Source organism: Euprymna scolopes, chromosome 3 (genome assembly GCF_053919585.1).
Source record: "Euprymna scolopes isolate OS-2025 chromosome 3, ASM5391958v1, whole genome shotgun sequence".
Lineage (NCBI taxonomy): Eukaryota > Metazoa > Mollusca > Cephalopoda > Sepiida > Sepiolidae > Euprymna > Euprymna scolopes.
This window is the reverse complement of record NC_136484.1, coordinates 97,847,734-97,869,377: the sequence shown is the minus strand read 5'-3', so window position 1 is coordinate 97,869,377 and position 21,644 is coordinate 97,847,734.

The window sequence follows — 21,644 nt, the reverse complement described above, 5'->3', positions numbered from 1 at the left end:
AGATAAGAACAATTCAATGGTAAGCAACGGCCACCCACCGTTTGAAAATATAAATAGCTGCGAAATAACATCTACACTTTTACCTCCACATGTCACCAAATCTCTCTCCGCGTGTGTGTATATATATATATGTCTGTGTGTCTGTGTCTGTATGTGTGTGTGTCTGTATGTGTGTGTGTCTGTATGCGTGTGTGTGTCTGTATATGTGCGTGTGTGTGTCTGTATATGTGTGTGGGTGTGTCTGTATATTGGTGTGTGTGTCTGTATATATGTGTGTATGTGTATGTATATATGTGTGTATGTATATATGTATATGTGTGTATGTATATATACATGGTTATATATATATATATATATGTATATATATATATATATATATATATATATATATATATATATATATATATATGATTTCGCTAAACACATTGTATTAATGTTTTGCCGTTCTAATGTGATGCATGAGGGCTTCACTTAACGGTTATAGTAACGAACTGTAGCATAAACTTAGCCGGATTCAAGTATTATACGATTTCTTCTGCCTATTCCGACCTTAGTGCATGTCATCCAGCGAGGACGTAGCCGAGATTGAACTCACTGCACGAGTTTGTAGTGTAATTCGAATCGTGTTTGTAGCTGAATACTTGATGATTGTCTGATGATTGTCTACGTGTCTGCCTTTATATGATTTATATCCTGTGTTGTTTTTTACATAGGACACCACTTATCAAGTCCAAGAGGCGACTCTAGGATCAGGGTTTAAGAGTGTACAGTAGAAATTGGACAATATATAATAGTTAGTAATGGAAATTCGGTAAATTTGTTAACTTATATAGAACGGCTCAACAGAAACTTGTTTACATTGGACTTGAAAACAATCATATTGTAGTCAGCTGGAAATCCAGAAAACGAAAAACAATTCCATAGGCGTACAGTTCTAAGAAAGAAGCTTTGTTCATGGAATCTACGTTTAGGTTTAGGGACAGATAAAGAGTAGGGGGAATTATTAAAAGTGTTTTCTGCTAGACGAGTGTTTCTTGTGATGGTTTGGCGAGGGGGGGCCCATAAATTGGAGCTCAGTCGAGCACTTGCCATGGAAATAGCGATAACGCAGAGACGAACTCGCAACATCTCTTCTATGAGAAAGAGGTTGCAGGGAAAAGAAAAGAACATCCCCTACGAGGCTACGAAGTCTTATTTTGAACTCTATCAAGGCATTATAAGTCCTTTCTAGCAGATCCTTCCCAGATGTGGCAACAGTACTCCATCTTTGGACGTACCTGGCTCTTATATAGATAAAGAATTGCATCAGCAGTGAGATTTCTACTAGATCGTAGAAGGATACCAGCATTTTTACCAGCGGCCTTAGCAACGGATTTAATGTATGTGTTCCATTTCATGTCAGGAGAAAAGTGCAAGCCCAGGAAATACTCAAAACATGAAGCCTCCCCAAGACGCAATTCATTTTAATTGATGCCAGATGAATATCATAGCATTAATTATGTAAAGAAAAAGCTTGGTTTTAGATGCATTAAAAGCAAGAAGCCACCTCTTTCTCCATTGTACCACGTCTTAAAGATCAGAGGAGAGATAAACTGAGAAAACTTGGTCGTTTACGGTCTTAGATGTGTTTCCATAGATAGTAGTGTCATCAGCATAAATGTCTACGACTGATGTCAGGATGTGATTTGGAAGATCGTTAATGCAGATCAGGAAGAGAGTTGGGCCAAAGATGGACCCCTGAGGGACTCCAGCAGTAATACTGTGAGCTTCTGATTTCTGCCCATTAACTACTACTCTTATAAACCTATCAGAGAGAAATGATTTTATAACTGAGAAGACATTTCCAGCTATACAGTAGCTGGGGATTTGTGAAGTAAACCTTTATGCCATACTCTATCGAAGGTCTTTTATATGTCAAGATTAATTGCCCTAGAAAGGTAGCCACCGTCGGAAGATTCGCTAATCCTATGAGATATAACTGTAAGCACATCTGCTGTAGATCTAGAAGAACGAAAACCATATTACGTATCACTAAGAATGTTATTTTTGCTACGGTAGTTGATTACTTCTCTTTTTAACACGGATTCCAGTAACTTACTTATGACGCACATGAGACGTATTGGCCTGTACAGAGAGGAACATGAGCGTTCACCTGAATTCTTTAATACAGTGCATATTCATGAGATTTTCCAGGGTGATGGGAAGCAATTCTCCTAAAGACAATCTTTAAAAAATTTTGGAAGTATGGAAGCTAGTTCTGGTTGAGGATTTTTGAGTACTATATATGGAATGCCGTTAGGGCTTTAATGGAATAAAGATTTTTTATTAGCTTGGCAACATCACGTACAGATGTGTGTATATCACATAGCGGGTTTTCTGATACAGGAGGAAATATTAGGAGTTGGCATCCTGGGTCCCAAAATGGGGAATTAGCTGCAAAGCACTTGGCAAAGAGTTTGACTTTGTCTGATACTGACGAGAGTACCTCAGGTCCATTGATGATAGTTGGAATAGAGCACATGTTTCTGTTCAGGATTCTGTATGCTATTTGCCAAAACTGGTGGGAACCAAGCCGCCGCTCAACTACTTTGGACTTAATGGACAAGGCATACATCTCTCTTGCGTTCTTTATTACTTTTTTACAGGAGTTGATGGTAGTCTTGAAAGCGGCTTTAATCTCAGTACATCTATTATGTTGGACGCAATGGAAAAGGTGATTTCTGTGCGTAATAGCAGCAGCATAATCTGGAGAGAACCACGACTGGCATTTTGTTTTTTACTGGAACTTGTCAAGGGTATGAAACGGTCTATACCTACAATTAACCATTCTGTCAGGTATGATAATATAGAGGACACACTATTTTTAAACATGGAACGCAGAGGTAGATCTGATATAAATGTACAGAAGCTATCTGTTGTTATCTCAATCATACTTAAATTAGGTTGGTGCAAAAATAATGTTGTTTTTCGACGATCAACTTCAAAAGATTATGACTCCTTTCATAATAAATTTATTTATCAAAACAGGAACCATTAGAATCGATACATTTTTTCGAACGAGAAACAACTTATGTCATCCCATTAGCATAGAAAGCTAGAGTTCTGAAAAGGATAAAGTAATTAAACAGCCGATTCGGCACCATTTCGGTTTCTAAAGCATTTTTCGCACAGGAAATTGTCGAGATACTTGAAATAGTGATAATCAGTGAGCGAGAGAACTGAAGAATATGGCGGATGAAGCAGTCTCGTAATCCTATTCGTTCAGCTTCTGCAGAGTCAGTTGAGCAACATGCGAGCGAGCGTTGTCATGGAGGAATAGTGGTCCCTTCATATCAACCAATCGCAGGCACATACGTTTGAATTTCTGGTGCATTTCGTCAATTTGTCGGCAGTACTTTCACCGTAATTTTTTCGCCCTGATTCAAGAAGCAGTGATAGATGAGACCGACCGCAGACAGACAAACAATCACCATAACTTGGGGGGGGGTTCAGCTTCGGGAAGTGTTGTAGAGCTTCTCCGGCATCCAACCACTGTGCGAACTTCGTCGGTCGTCGTAGAGGATCACTTTTCTCATCGCAATACACAAAGTGCTTGGGAAATGGATTGCTTTTGTTGCGCAGAAGGAGCATAGAAGATACCTCAAAACGACGATTTAAAAAAAAATTATCGCTCAATTCATGGCCTACCATTTATCCAACTTTTCTAACTTCCCTATTTGCTTTAAATAGCGAACGACTGTTGAGTAGTCGACCTCAAGTTCAACACCAACTTCTCGCGTGATTTTGCGAGTATCGGCTTCAATTAAGGTTATCAAATGTTCATTATCAACTAATGTCGGCCGGCCGCGACATTTTGTACCTTCGAGACTCTCATAACCATTGCGAAATTTATTTAACTATCTTTTTGCAACACGTTCGATAGTGGTTCCTGGGCCAAACGCATCATTGATATCATGAAATGTCTCGGTAGCTTTTCGGCCTTGTTTGAACTGGAACAAGAAAATTGTACTGATTTGAATTTTGTCCATGCTGTCGAAAAGCCTGCAAAAAATGAATGAGGAGATTGAGAACAGTAACGAATTACATGAGTCTATAGAGCGAAATACGTGCTTCAAAATGGTGTATAACATCTCTCTCTCATATATATATATATATATATATATATATATATATATATATAATCAATGAATTAATTCAGAAATCAAATATAAAAGTAACATATGTGAGAAAACTATATTGTTTTTGCACCAACCTAATTTTTTCTTGATTAATTAACGGACCATATGTATGCACGTTGTATTTATAGTATATATCGTTCTTAATGTCTATCTTAACGGCCCGTGACTTCACTAGTATTGTAGGTACGTGCTTGCGTGTCAACATATATATATATATGTATATATATATATATATATATATATATATATATATATATATATATATATACATGACGATATTTTTATTTCTGCTGCTGCTCGCTTCTGAGGGGTTGGTAAATTGACTTTGTGGGAACTGGAACATGTTTAAAGGTAACGCTTGAAGACACGGACCCAAGACCAATAAGTGTTTTTATATATATTTTTAATCAACCTCTCAGGTGTCTCGTTACTGTCGAACTAGAATTAATCTTGGCTTGTTATTTCTGTTTTTACCTCCCTTAGGGGGGGGCCCTCTTAACCAATTTTACTTGTTCCACGTCTTAAATCTAACTCAAACTATGCTTACGCAAATCAAAACGCGTGATACGTCACATCAGTTCTCCGTTCGGATACGTCCGGTGCAAACTGACCGGTCACAATGTTTTTTACATGTCAAAACATGTCACCATTACAATCTCTGTTGTCTACTTATCGCTAAATAGATAGACAATTATATAGACAGACAGATAAATATATAAATAAACAGATAGATAGATAACAAACAATTAAATGCTACTACGTGTCTATTACTGAACAATATTTTCAAACTCTATCTCCCCTGAAGCTAAAAGTCGTAGAGCAGCGCTAAGGGTCTTAAATGATTGGATTTTTTTTATAAGTCTTTTTGTCTGGGTCTTTAGCAGGTTACAATAGTTTTAAGAGGTCAAATATAGGTCAAATTAAAAAAATTGTTATACATTTTGTACATTCATCTTAGTTTAATTTAATCAGTTCATATGCATGTCACGTTGTTCGATGATAACGTCACCAGCTTTGAATGCTACAGTTTTCCTTTCGCTTTCAATTCTAGCTGATGGTACCTAAATACTTTTTATTACTTTTGAAAAAACGACTTTTATTAATAATAATATATACAAAATCTGGACAAATTAACATATATCCAAGCGTATTTTATGACCGGACAAAGACAGGCGCCCCCCACTCACCCGCTACTATATATATATATATATATATATATATATATATATATATATATATATATATATATACACTTTATTGAAACGACCATGAATTAATTGCGTAATCACATCCTCGAATCACATTCAAGTAAATTGTTTATTTTTTTAACTGTTCAAGTATTTATAAGTAATTTACGTCCTATTTCGTATTGTTTGCTTTCTTAGGAATTGAACCATGACGAAGCACACAGACACACAATGTAAATATCCTTTGTCATGGTATAGGCTACATTTAATTCATCTGATAGTTCGGTAGCATGCATTTTCTTCGACGCATATATATAAAATAATCCTATTAAAACTTCGTAATAACTATTAATACGTGATATATTGTTAATAGTAGAAAAATATAACAAATTTCAGAAAAAAGGGAAAAGGTATTTATTCGAATTGAAGACAGAAAACAGTCTGTTGAATGGAAATGCATATTCCTTATTTAATTTAGTGGTTTGAATAAAAATAAAATGTGCTCATTAATGTAGCAGATATGTATAGATTGCATTCTCCTCAGCTGAAAGGGAAGTTCCAGAGTTTCCTTGTGAAGAACAGATCCATGAAATCATACCTTATTTTTTTCCACCATTCGACATATAACGTCTGCAGATCCTTCGGTAATTTAAGATTCTAAATTTTTAATTAACTTCGTCGTGTCCTGTCGCCCATCAAGAACCCCCTATCCCTGAAGGTAGCAAGCCTCTCTAGAAGCACACGTCAACACGACAACCACAAAACTTCATCGATTTAAAATTTCTATATGAATTCGTGTTTAAATCAATTCTGAATTCTATAAAAACCCACTGTTTTTTCAATAAGCAGTCAATTCGGAGTCACCGGGCCGACATCCCCCGCTGTGCCTCTGTTGGGCCTTTAGCTTGTGGCAATGCCTACACTCGCATTTACAAAGCGCGATATACACGCACAGTGCGTAGTTCCTTCAGTTGGCGACTGGTCACTTTAAACTAACTTATTAATTCAAATATTCCCACCCTTCTCAATGAGCTTTCTGTCTTTCTTTCTTTCTTTCTAATATCGATATAAATCATCATTTACTCTTATTATTTGAATAATTAAGCGAAGAAATTTTGATTACGATTTTCAGACCCGCGTAACTTACGGCCCTTACTTATCGCCTTTTAATTCTTCGACGGAGTATTCACATTAAGGCAACTGCGAGGAAAGTGCCGTAAACAGACCTTGTGTCTCTCTTTCATCGACGGAAACAATGAATTTCACTTAGCCGGGTGGATCTTTTCACTCACCTTCTTAGGATTGGATTCCCCCCCCACAACTTCTGAAGATGATCATATCATTCCATGATGACATGATGGGCACCGTCAAGTGGGATGAATAATCCTCGGACCCCTTCCTAATCAAGAGGGGTGTGAAGCAGAGATGCCTGTTTTCCCCTTGTTAAAAGATAGCATCAGATTAGTAGAAAAGAAGAAAGATAATGGGAACTGAAGAAAATCAGTATGCCAGGATACGGTCCACTTTAGTCGCCCCACCATCCTTGATTACACTTGCAGCAATTGCCAACTAAGCTGAAAATCTAAAATTAGAAAATATAGCCACAGCAGACGCTGTAGTGTACGAGACGATGTTGAGAACACCATTGTCTTATGAGAAATACGGTTGCCATTGTAATAAGCTTAGGAATTTCCCTTATTTTATAAAGACTGTAAGATATTCACGAACGTTGTATATTTTCCTATTGCTGTAATCTTCGGTTTTAAACATATCTAAAATGCCACTTCTGTGAGTGTAAGCGTTTCGGACTCGTAATTTTGTCTTTTTCTTTTGTATAACATTTCTCACGTTTTCTCATATTTAATTATAAACTTAAAAGCCCTTTTCACAGGAAATATTTTTTTCTGAAACTGGCACGTTTAAAAATATCTGCTTTAGAGTAGAGACCAATTGTAAATGTAACGCCCCTATAATGGTGACTCTCTAACGTAAGAATCCAATCCGCAAAGATTTACTATATTCATCAGTAAACTATGAGTTAAATTTCTCTAAAATTTAAATAAATGTAATGGTGTCTGAATGATTAGGTATTTAGTTATAACGTTCCAGTTTAAATTATAAGCTTGTAATGATAATAGATAACTAGTTTGCTGACTGCCGCACCTATTTTATTCAAATGACGAGTCATGAGAGTTTGAAGGGAAATATTCACTTCTTCTCTACAATAATAGAAACGTCAGTTACTTTATTTTAAAAGAAATTCGAAAACGTAAACATGTAAATTGAGTTTATTGACCGGCTGGAATAATTGTAATATAATTCTAGTTGCTCTTGTGTTTAATCTCGCCTCTGGTCATCTGATAATGACGAGAGATAAAAAAATATTAAATACCAGTCTTTCTAAGGGGGAAGTATCGATTCTTACTGCCTAATATTTACCTGGGAACGTTACTTGGCAGAAATCAGTAGGTTCCTATGCCCATGTGCTAATCAGAGGCGTATCATTACGCCGAGAGAATGACTACTCACCTTAACACACAACGAACATTACATTTAACACATTGTTGAGTGACTACGAGACTTGATAAGTTGTGGCCCTCTACGTAATACATATATATGAAACACATACATACATATATATAAATATAGAATTGATATGTAGTTTGTTTGAAGCATTATGTAGGATACGTATGTAGTAGAGATTTAGAAAGCTATCACAGTGCGAGGAATGAGATATAGTTGATGTTGGCGAGAGAAGACGAAAACAAGTGGCGATTTAAAAATCAATAAGTACATACATATATGCCTATATATTTATTCAGTTTTATTAAATACAAATGGCTTACTTGTTATGTCTGACAATATCCATAATATATTTCGGGGAAAAAAATCCCCTTTTCAATTGGTGGATGTGACAGATCGATTCAAAACATGCTAGATGATGGAGTGGAAAATGAATTGAATGGCTGTGTGGAGCCTCGGAGCAAATGTAAGGAGGAGATTTATATGTATGGCGTGTTTTAGGTAATGAACATATGTTTTGTTCCTTTTTTTATAATTTTTTTTGTATATATATATATATTTTTTTTAGTTTATAACTTTTTGCTTTTGCGTGAGCTTTTTTATTTTGTATATTCTATGTCTATTTCGCTGTCTTTATTTTTTCCTGCTGCTATGTATTATTCATTTATTTGTTTAATTTATTTGCGTCCTTGCTTGTTCAGTGAAATGACCTGTTGTATCTAGATAACACAAGTCGCTAGCAGGCTTGTACGGGTTAACTTTTGAAGGAGAGAAGATGAAGGAGGATGTGAAAGAGATGGGGAGGGGAGGGTGTGTGCATGATGGGGTGCTCTCCGCTGACTGTTGGGGTGTTTAGGTTAGGGGGTGTGGTTGTCAGAAATAGGAAGATGGGTGAAAAGAGGGGTACTTGATTGCCTTTCCTTTTGAAATTGCTATTTTATTTACTATAAGTGGTTATAGATGGAACATTTTCTTCTATTTAATTCTTTATTATTTTTTTATATATTTATTTATTTTTTGTTTAACGGTTAGGACTTATAAGTAAACGATATTTGTATATATTGGGTATTTCAAGCTAAATGGGCTCTCGTAATTTGACTTATTTGTATACTTAATTACTTATTTATTTACTTATCCTTCTGCCACGAGTGGCCCTTTAGGTGCTAGCTTGGTGTGTTTGATCAGTGTTACCTAAATACAGCAGGTAATTCCACTGAACAAGCAAGGACGTAAATAAATTAAACAAATAAATGTATGATACATAGCAACAGAAAAAATAAAGACAACGAAATAGACATAGAATATACAAAATAAAAAAATAGCTCACGCAAAAGCAACAAGTTATGAACTAAAATATATAAAAAAAAACAAAAATATGTTGATTCTACCACAGTTGTTCATTGGATATAGTCTCTGGCCATCTAATATTTAGGAAGTTTCTGGGGCATCTGTTGGTGAATTCTGGAGTTTGTGAGTGTTGGCCTTGGTCATCTCCACGTTTCTGTTTCTCCACGTTTCTGAGCCATAGAGTAGAACCTACTCCACATTGGTATTGAAAATTCGGATCTTATTCCGTAGTGAAAGGGCTGGTGTTCTCCAGATTGGTCTTAAGATGCGAAACGCGTGCCTGGCTTTGCTTATCTGGCGCTTGAAGTCCTTATCTATTCCTCCATACTTGCTGACAACACTGCCCAGGTACACAAACTTGTCAACCTCTCTAATGTTCTCTTGCTGTAGTTGCACTGTATCTTGTCATCTGTTATTTCCCCTCATGATCTCTATCTTCCCGATGTTGATCTGGAGTCCAGTTCATCTGCCACACGACATAGCTTATCCTGCGCATCTTAGAACCTGTGCTCGTAGACATCAACACTAACCCTCCCAGCAAGGCAGAGATCATCAGGGCCATCAAATCCATCAAGTCAAGCAAGGTAGCAGGTCTTGACGCTATACTACCCGAAACACTCAAGACTGATATCCATACCTAAACTGAGATGCTGCACCCATTTCTCACCAAGATCTAGGGACGAGTACCAATGGACTGAAAGTGAGGATACCTCGTAAAGCTGCCAAATGGAAGGTTATCTCTAATTTTGTAATAACTGGAGAGGAATCATGCTGCTATCCATTCCAGGCAAAATACTGAGCAGAATCATTCTTGAGAGGCTGCAAATCGCCTTAGACAAGACGATTCGGGACGAGCAGGCTGGCTTCCGACAGGACAGCTCACGCAGGGACCACACTGTAAACATGCTCATCATCATCAAGCGGTCCTGTGAGTAGCAGACAACCATGCACGCAGTCTTTGTCGACTACCAGAAAGCATTTGACAGCGTTGATAGAGAGGTCATCTGCAGACTATTGCATTACGTTGGTTTCCTCCAAGGTTTGTCAACATCGTACAGCAGGTGTACGAGAATGTCACCTGTCATGTGATCCACGACAGGAAACTGACGGAAGCCTTCAGCGTACAAACCGGCGTCCGTTAAGGTTGCCTGCTCTCACCGATAATATTTCTAGTTGTGGTCGACTGGGTCATGAAACGATCCGCGGCGAGGCAGATAACGGGTATCCAGCGGAATTTTACAAAACAGCTGGAGGGCATGGACTATGCAGATGACATCAGGCTCCTTTCACACGGGTTTCAAGATGCGCAGGAGAAGATATGTTGTGTGGCAGAGGAAGCTGGAAAGACTAGACCCCGTTTTTTTTAATGTTAGCTTTTAACATCATAAAATTTGCACATTAATAAATGAACGAATCTTAGTAGAGACGAACTTCACATTTTAATGTTGACTTTTAGCTCATAAATGTAATACATTAATTGAACGAATCTTTCTAAAAAAGACGAACATCACTTTTTTAATATTTGTTTTTAGCGTCCAGATTTATGAAATTGCTAAATGAACGAATCTTAAACGAGAGGAACTTCACTTTTTTAATGTTTGTTTTTAGCGTCCAAAATTATGACTAGATGAACGAGTCTTAGTAAACGAGACGAACTTTATTTTTAATGTTTGGTTTCAGCGTCCTACATTATGACATGAAAATCTGAACGAATCTCTTCCCATTCACAAGATCGGGGTACCTATTCCGAGAGCCGTTCTTAATATGGGGATGTTGCGGCTGACCACAGGTGGTTAGAGGTGCGTTCCGAAAGCCGTTATTACCATGAGGACTTCAGGAGTTGCGCGACAAAAACAACATCAACAGTACTTTAGTTTTTTACGAGGGGATGGTCGATTATTAACCATATTTTATTGATTATTGATTATTTTGGGTTCGAAATTTTTACCTTAGATCCACCTACACACTTTTCTTTAAAATTATGAATTTATGTGTTTTCCCCTATGCTGATTAAGAAAATCTGATTTATACTTGCCGGATACAAGTAGTTTTTCACATATAAAGCCTGTATTATACACTGTATATCACTGATCAGTATGCACGGGCGAGGATCAAATCTAATTATACCCGACCGACACTGCCACCCCCTAAATTATTTCTTGGTTCATAGTATTTACGTCTGCGGATCTTGACAGCGCCTATCCAAATTAAATTTGTGGCAAATATTTTGACGGTCAACCCCATTACCAAAATGAAGTGACCATTCCGAAAACCGTTCTTAACATGGGAAAGTTGCAGGTGACCAGTTCAAAAGTCGTTCTTAATATGTGGAGGTGGGAGGTGTATTGCAAACAACCTTTCTCAACATGAGGAGGTTAGTTGTTGGGCAGCAGCAACAACAACAATAACAACCGCACTTTCAAATAGTCTACGACAGGAGAGGGGCATGCTTCTGCTGAGCAACGCCGGATAGTGAGTTCTGCTAGTATATATATATATATATATATATATATATATATATATATATATATATATATATATATATATTGAAGGGTACCTGGTCACTCTAAGGTGAACAAGAGAAATGCAACATTTTTTCAAACAAATTAAAAAAGTATTGAAAACATCAAACAATAATTTTAATATCACTGAGATAACTATGAACTACGTATTTTAAAATATATAAATCTGTTTGACTATCGAGTACTTCATTTAAAAATACTCGGGTAATTTAACTTTGACAAAGTATTAGGTATATATATATATATATATATATATATATATATATATATATATATATATATATATATATATATATATATTGTAATTTATAAAAAATATATGGCGATTAAACTACACTGAATACTCCGCGTTTCATTCACTCTAGGACTCTTCAGGCTTATGAAGAGTCCTAGAGTGGATGAAATGCGGAATATTCAGTGTAGCTTAATCACCATACATATTTTATAAACTGCAATATATATATATATATATATATATATATATATATATATATATATATATATATATTTACCTAATACTTTGTCAAAGTTAAATTACCCGAGTATTTTTCATCCACTCTAGGACTCTTCAGGCTTATGGAAAGTCCTAGAGTGGATGAAACGCGGAATATTCAGTGTAGCTTAATCACCATATATATTTTATAAATTACTAACTAGCTCTACCTACGTATTGAGCATTTTTGAAGTAAATACTTAAACTTTACGCATAAATCTATACTTTCGTATATTAATTTTATGTGAGTAAATTAAGTAGTTATACATATATATGTTTTGTTTTTTTGTTTTTTTCAAAAACTCCTAAGTTTTTTTTTCCTCTTTGTCCCGCTTGATCACTCTTTCAAAATCGGAATATTCATCGAGTTCAGATGTTTTTTATTCTTTTAACTTTACATGTGGATCAACAATTCTTTCAGACAATCTGATTAATACTTACGCAAATATATACGGCTACATAACATTTCAATATAGACTACACTTCTCTCTAACCAAAAGGGTAATGGCTGATTCATCAACCTTTTTGACGAGGTACAAAATGTATTTATTATGATGCTCAACTTGCCCATTCATATCAATAAAAGAAATCTTTTGAGGCTGATACAATGTTTTATTTTTGCTCAAAACTAGAATTCCTCTTTTTGGGAAGGTGGAGTTTTCCTTACGTTCAAAACAAACCAAACTTGACCTTCTCTGAAAGGCAAGGAAATAAGAACAAAACATGAACGACATTAATCCGGAAGGAGAGTATAATGCCTTGGAGTGTGTTATTATAACAATAGAATAGATACTTTATTATTTTCTATTAAGCAGGAAAAGATGATTTCGGGGACAATGTTATCAATATAACACTTCTAACACCTCTATAAAAATGGAGGAAGTAATGCCTCGGAGGAGTGCATTATGACAACAGACTAGTACATCAATTTGAGAATTAAAAGATAGCAATTGTAAAGTGTCGCCTTTAGACATATACCAAATCTTCATTAATAATAGACGTGTTTTTGTAATTTCAACTGAATCACGTCATTTCGAGCTATGTTTCCCTTTCATTTTGTTTTCTGTATGTGGCTTATATGTTTACGTTTACGCTTATTCCAGAACAGGCCTTTTGTTAGTAAGAAACTTGAATAAATAAATGACCAAACAAGCGAAGTGCAACTAAACGCGACCGTGAAAAACATTTATTTATTTTGCTCTCTAACGTTAGTTTGTTTAGCGTTTGTAAAGAGTGATAAGCGCATCAGATAGACATAAAATGTGTATTTATTCAATGAAATATGCCTGCATAAACAACTGTTCCTTAACTAAAGAGAAAAGATTAAATACATGGCAATTAGCCGATTAACAATAATTTTAGAAGGTAATTTGAACAGGTAACGATGCCTAATATTAATGTTTTTTATTTGTGCCAGAATTTGGCTTAGGAGCATGAAACTTATCTAACGGGTAAATGCAACAACAGCTAGGAAAATATTATTTCTGCAACATATATCTCCACACATATACATATAATAAACAGGTAAAAAGTATTAGGCCTCTTTAGGAAAGTTATAAGCTCTTGGTCTCAGCGTAATGCAATGTTGCTGCTTCCACAGTTACACACTTTGTGACTAGCTGTCTCTATTCATTCCTTGCCTCGATATTATGAAACATAATTATCTTTTTTCCAGTGGTGTTTTTTGAGTGACACGGAGGTTGAAAGTTGACTCTGTGACAGTGTTCGAATCTACCGAACAGCAGTAATTACCACTTTCTACACTGACGATTTCGAAAGCATGAAACAATAATCATTGTGAACACGTTTTTGTCACCCTTGAAACTCCCGCTTCTCTTATTTTGTCTCACAGTTTTTATTTACAATATGTGATGTTTCTAACAAAGCGAGAAGAGAAAGCTGTATCCTATGTCGGCAGTATTTTTCCTTGGTAGTCGCTTGAGATGTCCTTATTTTAACTTTCTATTTCTATCCTTGTGGTCATGTCACTAATAAGGAGGTAAACGTTTTAAGTTGGCTGACATTATCTGCCTGATAGTTAGGGCTCCAAACCTTGGATAAACCACAAAGTGGGTTGTCTTATCAAAGTACTGGGGCTGCTCTATTGCAATTTGGTGAATGGATTTTGAACGATGCAGTAGCTTCTGGCGATACCTCTCTATGATGCATTGCGGTACGTTTACGGCTATTCCTCTACATAGCCTGCAAACATCATCCTTCTTCCCTTTTTTTTTCTTTTCCACCTCTGCTCTGCTAACTTTGCTAACTTCTTCCACATATCTCCGTACTCATAAATGAAATATATGGATAAGCAATACAAGAGTAAACCCAGATCTTCCACTCTCAACGTTGACCCTTATCACGAGGTCTCTTACTTTAATATCATGGATCTACGTTCCAACTTTTCAGAGGTTGAAATCCAATTACAGGAGACGAAACCTAACCTATTGTTCTTGTGCGACACCGGCATTGTTCTTATTGTTTCCCTAAGATAAGGTCGCAATAAAAGCATACTCAAACTTGACATCAAAATCTGATCCCGAAACCTGTCATAGGCGACTAATATGTGCAGACATTAGAGATAGCTTATGTGGAAAAGGCATTTCCAGAAAAGATCCTAAATTGCTCTGTATGTGCTTCGGAGTAGCACTGGCTCACAGCATCGCGTTCATACTTACACTCTCTCGCCCTAATAACAGCGGAGTTACTATCATTGAGTGTATCTTTGAGAAAATTGAACACATTCTGTCTGGTCATCCCTCTATTAACATTCAACTCTATGGACACTTCAATACTCACAAAATTTAATGGCGAGAGTAGGTATTTTCATGATTTTTCGATTACTTATGAACTAAAACAAATTGTTCACAAACCCACACTTATGCTTGACACTGACGGAAGCCCTGTTTGACATTTGTTCTAATAACTTGCCCATAACTGGGTTCATCGTTCGTTCTGTCTCCACTGTGATTTTTCTATCACTAAGTTGTCTCGGTTAAGATTAAAACAAATTGTAATAAGTCCTCAGATGTACCTCTCCTTCGTACAGTATATCGATATTCTATGGCTGTAGAAAATAGCTTCCGGGCATTTATATCAGATATACCTCTGTGTTCCATGTTTAAACAGAACGTGTCCTCTGTAATATCTGACCTGACGGAATTGTTAAGCGTCGGTATAGACGGCTTCATACTCCAGCAAAATCCCAGCAGAAACCTAATAGCCAGCCGTGATTGACTTCAGAGTGTGTCACTAACATTGCACACAGAAACAACAATTTCTATTGTTTTTAACAATATAGATGTTATGAAACTAAAGCCACTTGTAGGATTTCTACAAAAAGTAATAAAGAATGCGAGAGATTCGTATGAACATCGCATCAAGTTTAAAGAAGCTGAGCAGCGGTTGGGTTCTCACTAGTTCGGCGAATAATAAACAGAGTCCTGAACAGAGATGTGTCTTGAGGTGATCTCGTCAGCATCTTTGCAGCTAATTCTACCGTTTTCAACCAAGACCGCTTACCCATGTATTTCCTCCTGTGACTGAAAACATACAAATGGATGCATGCTGTTGCCAAGTTTATCAAATACCTTGATTTGATTAAAGCAACTAGCCCCGACGGCATTCCAACTATAGTACACAAAAAGCTTCAATCTGAACTAGCTCCCCTAGTGACAAAGCCGTTAGAACCTTGTCGTAACGAGAAATACTTCCCAACACTTTGGATAACTTCATCAGTTTGACCCGTATATAAAAAATTTTGGAGATCGGTCATCTGCACCTCAGTATGGACCAATCAGTAGTCTCCTGTGTGTCATGACTAAGTTGCTGGAATCTGTGATAGAGAAATGGTCAACCACTTTAGCAGGAACAACCTACTCAGTGACATGCAATATTGTTTCCGTCCTGCTAGATCTACAGCTGATCTGCTAACTGTAATATCATGCAGCATTAGTGATTCTCTCGACTGAGACTTCGTTTCTAAAGCAATGGTTCTTGATATATGCAAGGTCTATGATAAAAGTATAGCATGGATGAAAACGCCTTCTCATTTATTGATTACTTTTTGTCTAATAGGTGTATAAGAGTAGTAGTCAATGGGTAGTTATCAGAAGCCCGTGCATCAACGCTGGCGTCCCTCGGTGTTCCATCTTGGACATTAACTCTCTTCTTGATCTTCATCAATGATCTCCTAAATTACATTATCAGACCATTCGTAGACATTTATCCAGACATACCTATGGTAACACTTCAAAGGAGGGCAATGATAAAGACCTTTTTGATTCCCTGTCTCTTGATTTTAAGCACGTGGTGCAATGAGGGAAAAGGATGGTTGGTTAATTTTAATGCATCGAAAACCAAGCTTCTCCTCTTTTTCTCATAATCGCACTGACTGCCATCACGGCCCAATTGAAATAAATGGCTCTCGTCTTGGGGAAGCTACATGGCTTGACAAGCTTCTGAGATTGACCTTCACTCATGCTCTGAAATGGAACATGTACATGAAATCTTTTCCCAAGATGGCTGGAAAAATGGTTGGATCATTCAACCGCTCCAGTAGATATATCACTGCTGATGCAAATCTCTTTCTATATAAGAGCCACGAACGTCCTAAAATGGAGTACTGTTGTCGCATCTAGGCGGGAACTCCTTTGTGCGTCCGATCTTGTCTTTATAGAGTTCAAAATCGACTTCGAAATCTACTAGGCGATAACCTTTTATCTTCTCTGCGGGCATTTTCCTACATACGAGACGTTGTGAGCCTGTTGCTATTTTATAATTATTTTCATGGCAAGTCAGCATCTGAGCGCCCGTTTGCCAAACGTTTACAAAAACACTCGACCAGTTACAACCACTATCATCTCTATCTGTGCCTAAGTCTAAAGGCAGATTCCTTTAACTAAGCTTCTGTTCTTATAACTGCCCACCTGTAGAACACTGGCCTCTGGTCTGCTTGCTGGTCAATTACACTATAATAGCTTTTAGTCAGTTTTGGTTTCTCTTTGCTACTGAAACCAACCAGTTCCGATTCAGGAGAGGTGTGGTTGGATCGCACAACTCTTGCCTCACAATTACACACGCAGCTACCTTTACAAGAGTGTCCATTTTAAGATTCAACAGAGGTATCAATTGATATATTGTATATACATAATTACAACGAAAAACTACATGATGTTTAGTCGTTTTTTTTGTTTTACTGCATATCAACCTTTTTCAGGTTATTTAATGCCGAATCTAGTTATTTTGAGGAACGATTTTTTAATGGAGTATATTTGTTTTTTAAGTCGGATTCTATTTAACCCATAGTTAGGACCGTAAAAGGTACTACCACCGAGTCAGAGTGGAACTGAGAGCAACGGCATTCAAAGGGTGGCTCCACACTCTCCAAGGCTCGCAAGGTTGCGCATCATCATCGGATATAGTTTGAGGACATATTAGTAGTTTTTCGGTCTTGGATGAGTAATGTATAATGAGTCTAAATAATAAATATAGGGTAACATATTATTATTTTTTCATCTTTTAAAAAGAAGTTATAATATTATATCATAAGTGAATAGTAATGTAAATATATAAAAATATTAATAACTAAAAAAGCGAAATGTTAAGTAGCATAATGGATTCATTCAAACATAATAAAATACGGAAGTTTTGTAAATTAAAAAAAAACCTTTGTTGGGGAAGGAAGGATAAAATATGTAAGAAAAACATTTTAATAACACGAATAAGTTAACGAACTTAATATGTAACAAAAGATCCAATATCTGGAAAAATGTTGTTTTTGTTTGTTAATGGCAGTTGCTACACGGTGCCTTCAATAAGTTCCAAGATTTTTTTTCGTATACATAATTTTACTGACATAAAACTCTAGTCCCCTTCGAAGTAATCTCCTCCGGCTGCATTGCATTTGTTGTATCGTTCCAAGAATTTCTGGAAAATCTCATGAAAGCCCGCTGGTGTGCGCGTATCAGTGATCCTTATCACGGCCCCTTTTATCTTCTCAATTGTCTCATACCGACCGCCTCTAAAGTTTTTCTTGAGCTAGGTGAATAACTAAAAGTCACATGGAGCAAGGTCTAGACTAGAGGGAGAGTGAGGAACAATCTTGTTGCCTATCTTTGTCAAATAGTCTGTGACAAGGATAGGGTTCTGGACTGGTACATTCCCGTAAATCCTCTGCAGCTTCAGTTCCTCGAAAATAATTTTGTACACTTCCACACTGACCTCAAACAGTGCACTTATTGTCTCTATAGATTCACGATAGTCCTTATCTATGAAATTCTGTATTTGACCAATCAACCCTGGTGATTCCTTACTTATCCCCCACATCTTCTCATCCCTCAAAGACTCCCTGCCTTCCTGTAATCTCTTATGTCACTCAAAAACTGATGCTCGATTAATGCAAAATGGTCCAATATCAGTCTGAAGCATTCCATACGTTTTTTGTGACATTTTTTCCCAGTTGAAAATGGAATTATATTGCATATCCGTCTTCTAAAGTGTATGTATTTTATAAATTCATTAGGTGTGACAATCAGGCTTTACAAAGATGTATTGCATTTGCTGTTGTAGCTGTTCATTTTAACCTGAAATCATAAAAATTGGGCGGTCATCTAAAAAGGTGTATAACAATTACATATTGAATTTTCAAGTGTCTACGACAATTTTAAATGTCTATACACAACTGTCTGGAAGCTTATTTAAGGCACCCCGGATGACAGCGATACCGAAAAGCCATGTTTTAATAAATTGTTTTGTTGTTAAATCTCCGAAACTGTTTTCTTTTATGTAAACAACTGATGATCTCTGAAATAATATAAGAACTAGTGTGAATAAGTGAATGTAAACTAATACAGTGATTAAAAAAATTTAATTAATTTACTGACATCATAATTTTTCTAACGAAACGTTAAATTCTAATGATATAGTTTTAAAGATTGCAAAGCTTCCAAGTCTATATATTATTAGGCTCACAAAGGCAAATATAACTAGCTGAGACTTTTCACATATTAAGACAATAAGGTGTTATTCAGCTCAGTAAGGGCATAAGATCTAATAAAGCTAAAAAATCATATAACTTAGTTTAAAAAAAAATATGCTTTTATTTTGTTTTGTCCTAGAGAAAATATCCTTATGTACATTTCTGATATATATATATATATATATATATATATACATATGACCCCGTACCGTATGGATTAGCAGAGAGTGTGGCCGAGGGTCCATCCACATCAGTAAGGAGATCAAGCCAAATTGGGGGCTCTCCATCATCTCTCCACAGAAGAGGTCAAATTTCCATATAAAATTCAATTGTTGCAAGAGTTTCAGCAAAACGATCACGAAAAAAGGGCTGGGCAATGCCCTGCAGAGAGCACAAGAGTGTGAAAATGAAAATGATGGACATTTAAGTAACATAATTTTTCATAACTAAAATTAGACTTTATGAAAAACATACCCTAGATTAAGTTGTGTAAATAAAATTAGAATAAGTTGACTATGATATCTTACTATATCTTCCAAACTCACGGAGAGGCTCATCTACCTACATATGAAAATTGGTAAGCATAACTTAAATATTGAGGAAGTTAATCAAATTTTAAATTCGTCAGCTTCTTTTGGGACAGCCTATATTACAATAGAAAGATGCGAGCATGAAAAAGTAATATGGTTAAACTTAAACATAGAAAGAAAAGGACTAGTTGTTGAAAGTGGAAAAGAAAGGGGCACGATATTCCTGTAAAAAATAAATAAATTTATAACGTAAAATATTGCAGCATTAAGAATTGCTTGTATAATGTTACAAATTGAATTTTTTTAAAAAAGTCTTAATGCTGAAATATTTTAAGTTATACATTTATTATATTTTTTTATTAGAATATATTGTCCTTTTCGTTTCCAGTTTTAACAACAGTCCTTTATCTTTCCATGTTTAATCTCATCTACAGGGTGGTCAAAAAGTCAGGTAACATGTTAAAGGTAGAAAAAACAATATGATCCATTATAATCTCTATTCGTTTAATATTATTTGTTTAAATATTTGAGTGTAATATATAAACTTTCATTTTAAATCTATGTGTTATGATACTTAAATATACCTGTATTGCTAATATCGTTTTTCTTTAAAATGTTACCTGACTTTTTGACCACCCTGTATATTACTTTTCATGCTGGCATTTTTCTATTGTAATCCATGATTTTTCAGGCTTCCAATAAATTCACTTGTTCTTTGTTTAATTTCATTCTTAATTTTTTGCCTCCATAAACACATATGTAATAACAATGACGCCACTCGACTGCTTTCAATAAAATCCACCAATTATCTCCCTTTCATGTTTTCATTAGTGAACAGTAGTCTCTAAAACGACGTGGTTGCTAGGTAAACCAGTCATAAACAGCGTCGCTAACCTCCTTACATATTTTTACAATTTACACTAGAAAATTCATCATAACTTTTGTTTTACTGAACGAAAATTGAATTTTTTTTTTACAATATAGTTGAGATTGTGATCTTTAAACTGTAATACTTTTTTTTGAAATTTGACATTTGGTCGACATATGAGTGCGCAGTGAAGCTTTAAGCAGTTCTAAATGACTAAAACTGCCAATGAACCATAGATTCAAACGTGTTAGTGTTTGAATGATATATATATAGTGAGTAAGCTTAGCGAGTAAGACATTTGACACTATTTGTTCATAGTTTGGTTTCAAATGCCGGGGTTAATACGCTTGTTATATTCGAACATACTGATGAGTCATTAACCGATGAAAGAACTGTCCGTTGACGACTGTGTGGTATTAGAGTTTAGTATGACTTCACATAAAATAGAAAAAATAGATATAGGCAAACGGAATGACGTCAATACGCTAAAAGATGTAAACTGAGATAAATACATCGACAGGAGACAAATGTAATAGGGGAGGAGAGGCAATTTGTCATAGATTATATACTTTAAGTACACAGAACAAATTCTAGCTACTTTAAGTCTAAGTCTAGCTACTTTAAAAAATATCTTAATGCTGCAATATTTTAAGTTATACATTTATTATATTTTTTACTAGAGTATCTTGTCCTTTTCGTTTCCAGTTTAAACATCTAGTCCTTTACTTTTCCATGTTTTGGCTTATCTATATTACTTTTCATGCTCGCATTTTTCTATTGTAATCCATGATTTTTCCAGGCTTCCAATAAATCCTTCTGTGCAATAGAGATGTTTTGGCATCACACAAAGGCATCATATCTCTAGACGACTAATTATTTACAAGTTTTCAGTACTTTTCTATCGAATGCAAAGTTAACATGATATATATATATATATATATATGTATATATATACATATATATATATTTAGTTATTTTTAGAATGACGACTCTGTCTCCTTTAGTTTCGGATTTGGC